This window comes from Aegilops tauschii, chromosome 2, assembly GCF_002575655.3.
Source record: "Aegilops tauschii subsp. strangulata cultivar AL8/78 chromosome 2, Aet v6.0, whole genome shotgun sequence".
Taxonomy (NCBI): domain Eukaryota; kingdom Viridiplantae; phylum Streptophyta; class Magnoliopsida; order Poales; family Poaceae; genus Aegilops; species Aegilops tauschii.
This window is the reverse complement of record NC_053036.3, coordinates 636535387-636543031: the sequence shown is the minus strand read 5'-3', so window position 1 is coordinate 636543031 and position 7645 is coordinate 636535387.

The following is a 7645-nucleotide window of genomic DNA, read 5'->3' as shown; positions in this document are numbered from 1 at the left end:
CCCAACAGACACTTTCGGAGATACCCGTAGTGCACCTTTATAGCCACCCAGTTACGTTGTGACGTTTGGCACACCTAAAGCACTCCTATGGTATCCGGGAGTTGCACAATCTCATGGTCTAAGGAAATGATACTTGACATTTGGAAAAGCTCTAGCAAACGAACTACACGATTTTGTGCTATGCTTAGGATTGGGTCTTGTCCATCACATCATTCTCCTAATGATGTGATCCCGTTATCAATGACATCCAATGTCCATAGTCAGGAAACCATGACTATCTGTTGATCAACGAGCTAGTCAACTAGAGGCTCACTAGGGACATGTTGTGGTCTATGTATTCACACATGTATTACGATTTCCGGATAACACAATTATAGCATGAACAATAGGCAATTATCATGAACAAGGAAATATAATAATAACCATTTTATTATTGCCTCTAGGGCATATTTCCAACAGTCTCCCACTTGCACTAGAGTCAATAATCTAGTTACATTGTGATGAATCGAACACCCATAGAGTTCTGGTGTTGATCATGTTTTGCTCTAGGGAGAGGTTTAGTCAACGGATCTGCTACATTCAGGTCCGTATGTACTTTACAAATATCTATGTCTCCATTTTGAACACTTTCACGAATGGAGTTGAAGCGACGCTTGATATGCCTGGTCTTCCTGTGAAACCTGGGCTCCTTGGCAAGGGCAATAGCTCCAGTGTTGTCACAGAAGAGAGTCATCGGGCCCGACGCATTGGGAATAACTCCTAGGTCGGTAATGAACTCCTTCACCCAGATTGCTTCTTGTGCTGCCTCTGAGGCCGCCATGTATTCTGCTTCACATGTAGATCCCGCCACAACGCTTTGCTTGCAACTACACCAGCTTACTGCCCCACCATTCAAAGTATACACGTATCCGGTTTGTGACTTAGAGTCATCCAGATCTGTGTGGAAGCTAGCATCGACGTAACCCTTTACGACGAGCTCTTCGTCACCTCCATATACGAGAAACATATCCTTAGTCCTTTTTAGGTACTTCGGGATATTCTTGACCGCTGTCCAGTGTTCCATGACGGGATTACTTTGGTACCTTCCTACCAAACTTACGACAAGCTTTACATCAGGTCTGGTACACAGCATGGCATACATAATAGACCCTATGGCCAAGGCATAGGGGACGACACTCATCTTTTCTCTATCTTCTGCCGTGGTCGGGCATTGAGCCATGCTCAATCTCACACCTTGTAATACAGGCAAGAACCCCTTCTTGGACTGATCCATATTGAACTTCTTCAATATCTTGTCAAGGTACGTACTTTGTGAAAGGCCAATGAGGCGTCTTGATCTATCTCTATAGATCTTGATGCCTAATATATAAGCAGCTTCTCCAAGGTCCTTCATTGAAAAACACTTGTTCAAGTAGGCCTTTATGCTTCCCAAGAATTCTATATCATTTCCCATCAACAATATGTCATCCACATATAATATGAGAAATGCTACAGAGCTCCCACTCACTTTCTTGTAAACACAGGCTTCTTCATAAGTCTGTGTAAACCCAAACGCTTTGATCATCTCATCAAATCAAATGTTCCAACTCCGAGATGCTTGCACCAGTCCATAGATGGAGCGCTGGAGCTTGCATACCTTGTTAGCATTCTTAGGATCGACAAAACCTTCCGGCTGCATCATATACAATTCTTCCTTAAGAAAGCCGTTAAGGAATGCCGTTTTGACGTCCATTTGCCATATCTCATAATCATAGAATGCGGCAATTGCTAACATGATTTGGACGGACTTCAACTTCGCTATGGGTGAGAAAGTCTCATCGTAGTCAACCCCTTGAACTTGTCGCTAACCCTTAGCGACAAGTCGAGCCTTATAGATGGTCACATTACCATCCGCGTCTGTCTTCTTCTTAAAGATCCATTTGTTTTCTATCGCTCGCCGATCATCTGGCAAGTCTGTCAAAGTCCACACTTTGTTTTCATACATGGATCCTATCTCGGATTGCATGGCTTCAAGCCATTTGTTGGAATTTGGGCCCGCCATAGCTTCTTCATAGTTCGAAGGTTCACCGTTGTCTAACAACATGATTTCCAGGACAGGGTTGCCATACCACTCTGGTGTGGAACGTGTCCTCGTGGACCCACGAAGTTCAGTAGTAACTTGAGTACCTTGATCATCATCATTAGCTTCCTCTCTAGTCAGTGCATGCACCACATGAACATCTTCCTGAGCTGCGCTACTTTCCGGTTCAAGAGGTAGTACTTCATCAAGTTCCACTTTCCTCCCACTTACTTCTTTCGAGGGAAACTCTTTCTCCAGAAAGGACCCGTTCTTGGCAACAAAGATCTTGCCTTCGGATCTGAGGTAGAAGGTATACCCAATGGTTTCCTTAGGGTATCCTATGAAGACGCATTTTTCCGACTTGGGTTCGAGCTTTTCAGGTTGAAGTTTCTTGACATAAGCATCGCATCCCCAAACTTTTAGAAACGACAGCTTAGATTTCTTCCCAAACCATAATTCATACGGTGTCGTCTCAACGGATTTCGACGGAGCCCTATTTAAAGTGAATGCGGTAGTCTCTAAAGCATAGCCCCAAAATAAGAGCGGTAGATCGGTAAGAGACATCATAGATCGCACCATATCCAATAGAGTGCGATTACGACGTTCGGACACACCATTTCGCTGAGGTGTTCCAGGCGGCGTGAGTTGTGAAACTATTCCACATTTCCTTAAGTGTGTACCAAATTCGTGACTCAAATATTCCCCCCCACGATCTGATCGTAAGAATTTTATTTTCCTGTCACGTTGATTCTCAACCTCACTCTGAAATTCCTTGAACTTTTCAAAGGTCTCAGACTTGTGTTTCATTAGGTAGACATACCCATATCTACTCAAGTCATCAGTGAGAGTGAGAACATAACGATAGCCTCCGCGAGCCTCAACACTCATTGGACCGCGCACATCAGTATGTATGATTTCTAATAAGTTGGTTGCTCGCTCCATTGTTCCGGAGAACGGAGTCTTGGTCATTTTGCCCATGAGTCATGGTTCGCACGTGTCAAATGATTCATAATCGAGAGACTCTAAAAGTCCATCAGCATGGAGCTTCTTCATGCGCTTGACACCAATATGACCAAGGCGGCAGTGCCACAAGTATGTGGGACTATCGTTATCAACTTTACATCTTTTGGTATTCACACTATGAATATGTGTAACATCACGTTCGAGATTCATTAAGAATAAACCATTGACCAGCGGGGCATGACCATAAAACATATCTCTCATATAAATAGAACAACCATTATTCTCGGATTTAAATGAGTAGCCATCTCGCATTAAACGAGATCCAGATACAATGTTCATGCTCAAAGTTGGCACTAAATAACAATTATTAAGGTTTAAAACTAATCTCGTAGGTAAATGTAGAGGTAGCGTGCCGACGGCGATCACATCGACCTTGGAACCATTCCCGACCTCCGTTTATTCCGCAGCTCCTGCTTTGAGTTACAAATATGAGCAACCGCACCGGTATCAAATACCCAGGAGCTACTACGAGTGCTGGTAAGGTACACATCAATAACATGTATATCACATATACCTTTGGTGTTGCCGGCCTTCTTGTCCGCTAAGTACTTGGGGCAGTTCCGCTTCCAGTGACCACTTCCCTTGCAATAAAAGCACTCAGTCTCAGGCTTGGGTCCATTCTTTGGCTTCTTCCCGGCAACTGGCTTACCGGGCGTGGCAACTCCCTTGCCGTCCTTCTTGAAGTTCTTCTTACCCTTGCCTTTCTTGAACTTAGTGGTTTTATTCACCATCAACACTTGATGTTCCTTTTTGATCTTCACCTCCGCTGATTTCAGCATTGAATATACCTCAGGAATGGTCTTTTCCATCCCCTGCATATTGAAGTTCATCACAAAGCTCTTGTAGCTCGGTGGAAGCGACTGAAGGATTCTGTCAATGACCGCGTCATCCGGGAGATTAACTCCCAGCTGAGTCAAGCGGTTGTGTAACCCAGACATTTTGAGTATGTGCTCACTGACAGAACTATTTTCCTCCATCTTACAACTGAAGAACTTGTCGGAGACTTCATATCTCTCGACCCGGGCATGAGCTTGGAAAACCATTTTCAGCTCTTCAAACATCTCATATGCTCCGTGTTGCTTAAAACGCTTTTGGAGCCCCGGTTCTAAGCTGTAAAGCATGCCGCACTGAACGAGGGAGTAATCATCAGCACGTTGCTGCCAAGCGTTCATAACGTCTTGGTTCTCTGGGATGGGTATGTCACCTAGCGGTGCTTCTAGGACATAATCTTTCTTGGAAGCTATGAGGATGATCCTCAGGTTCCGGACCCAGTCCGTATAGTTGCTGCCATCATCTTTCAGCTTGGTTTTCTCTAGGAACGCGTTGAAGTTGAGGGCAACATTAGCGTGGGCCATTTGATCTACAAGACATATTGTAAAGATTTTAGACTAAGTTCATGATAATTAAGTTCATCTAATCAAATTATTCAATGAACTCCCACTCAGATAGACATCCCTCTAGTCATCTAAGTGAAACATGATCCGAGTCAACTAGGCCGTGTCCGATCATCACGTGAGACGGACTAGTCAACATCGGTGAACATCTTCATGTTGATCGTATCTTCTATACGACTCATGCTCGACCTTTCGGTCTTCCGTGTTCCGAGGCCATGTCTGTACATGCTAGGCTCGTCAAGTCAACCTAAGTGTATTGCGTGTGTAAACCTAGCTTACACCCGTTGTATTCGAACGTCAGAATCTATCACACCCGATCATCACGTGGTGCTTCGAAACAACGAACCTTCGCAACGGTGCACAGTTAGGGGGAACACTTTCTTGAAATTATTGCGAGGGATCATCTTATTTAAGCTACCGTCGTTCTAAGCAAATAAGATGTAAAACATGATAAACATCACATGCAATCAAATAGTGACATGATATGGCCAATATCATTTTGCTCCTTTTGATCTCCATCTTCGGGGCGCCATGATCATCTTCGTCACTGGCATGACACCATGATCTCCATCATCGTGTCTTCATGAAGTTGTCACGCCAACGATTACTTCTACTTTTATGGCTAACGTGTTTAGCAATAAAGTAAAGTAATTTACATGGCGTTGTTCAATGACACGCAGGTCATACAAAAATAAAGACAACTCCTATGGCTCCTGCCGGTTGTCATACTCATCGACATGCAAGTCGTGATTCCTATTACAAGAACATGATCAATCTCATACATCACATATATTTCATTCATCACATCCTTTTGGCCATATCACATCACAAGTCATATGCTGCAAAAACAAGTTAGACGTCCTCTAATTGTTGTTGCAAGTTTTTACGTGGCTGCTATAGGTTTCTTAGCAAGAACGTTTCTTACCTACGCCAAAACCACAACGTGATATGCCAATTTCTATTTACCCTTCATAAGGACCCTTTTCATCGAATCCGTTCCGACTAAAGTGGGAGAGACAGACACCCGCTAGCCACCTTATGCAACTAGTGCATGTCAGTCGGTGGAACCTGTCTCACGTAAGCGTACGTGTAAGGTCGGTCCGGGCCGCTTCATCCCACGATGCCGCCGAAACAAGATAAGACTAGTAGTGGCAAGAAAGTTGACAACATCTACCCCCACAATAAGTTTGTGTTCTACTCGTGCATAGAAACTACGCATAGACCTAGCTCATGATGCCACTGTTGGGGATCGTAGCAGAAATTAAAAAATTTCTACGCATCACCAAGATCAATCTATGGAGTCATCTAGCAACGAGAGAGGAGTGCATCTACATACCCTTGTAGATCGCAAGCGGAAGCGTTCAAGTGAACGGGGTTGATGGAGTCGTACTCGTCGTGATCCAAATCACCGATGACCGAGCGCCGAACGGACGGCACCTCCGCGTTCAACACACGTACGGTTGGGAGAGACGTCTCCTCCTTCTTGATCCAGCAAGGGGGGAAGGAGAGGTTGATGGAGATCCAGCAGCACGACGGCGTGGTGGTGGAAGTAGCGGGATTCCAACAGGGCTTCGCCAAGCGCTGCGGGAGGAGGGAGATGTGTCACGGGAGGGAGAGGGAGGCGCCAGGTCTTGGGGTGCGGCTGCCCTCCCTCCCCCTCTATATATAGGGCCCCTGGGGGGGCAGCCCTAGGAGATCCCATCTCCAAGGGGGGCGGCGGCCAAGGGAGGGGGACTTGCCCCCCAAGTCAAGTGGGGCGCCCCCCCCCCCACCCCTAGTGTTTCCAACCCTAGGCGCAGGGGAGGCCCAAGGGGGGCGCACCAGCCCACCAGGGGCTGGTTCCCTTCCCCACTTCAGCCCATGGGGCCCTCCGGGATAGGTGGCCCCACCCGGTGGACCCCCGGGACCCTTCCGGTGGTCCCGGTACAATACCGGTGACCCCCGAAACTTTCCCGGTGGCCGAAACTGGACATCCTATATATAATTCTTCTCCTCCGGACCATTCCGGAACTCCTCGTGACGTCCGGGATCTCATCCGGGACTCCGAACAACTTTCGGGTTACCGCATACTAGTATCTCTACAACCCTAGCGTCACCGAACCTTAAGTGCGTAGACCCTACGGGTTCGGGAGACATGCAGACATGACCGAGACGACTCTCCGGTCAATAACCAACAGCGGGATCTGGATACCCATGTTGGCTCCCACATGTTCCACGATGATCTCATCGGATGAACCACGATGTCGAGGATTCAATCAATCCCGTATACAATTCCCTTTGTCAAGCGGTACGTTACTTGCCCGAGATTCGATCGTCGGTATCCCAATACCTTCTTCAATCTCGTTACCGGCAAGTCACTTTACTCGTACCGTAATGAATGATCCTGTGACCAAGCACTTGGTCACATTGAGCTCATTATGATGATGCATTACCGAGTGGGCCCAGAGATACCTCTCCGTCATATGGAGTGACAAATCCCAGTCTCAATTCGTGCCAACCCAACAGACACTTTTGGAGATACCCGTAGTGCACCTTTATAGCCACCCAGTTATGTTGTGACGTTTGGCACACCCAAAGCACTCCTATGGTATCCGGGAGTTGCACAATCTCATGGTCTAAGGAAATGATACTTGACATTTGGAAAAGCTCTAGCAAACGAACTACACGATTTTGTGCTATGCTTAGGATTGGGTCTTGTCCATCACATCATTCTCCTAATGATGTGATCCCGTTATCAATGACATCCAATGTCCATAGTCAGGAAACCATGACTATCTGTTGATCAACGATCTAGTCAACTAGAGGCTCACTAGGGACATGTTGTGGTCTATGTATTCACACATGTATTACGATTTCCGGATAACACAATTATAGCATGAACAATAGACAATTATCATGAACAAGGAAATATAATAATAACCATTTTATTATTGCCTCTAGGGCATATTTCCAACAAGGTGGTCTACAGATCTTGATGTAATTTTTATTATTTCTGGTGTTTGTTGCATTGCCGTGATTGATGATGTGTAGATCAGAAGTTTTCCCGCCAAAAAAGCCCTCATACACCACCTGGCAATAGAAGCAGACCAAGACTACATGGAGGCGCAGATCGCCAAGATCCTTGACTGCCTGGGAGGGTTCGATGGGATTAGTGAGACATAACAGTGAC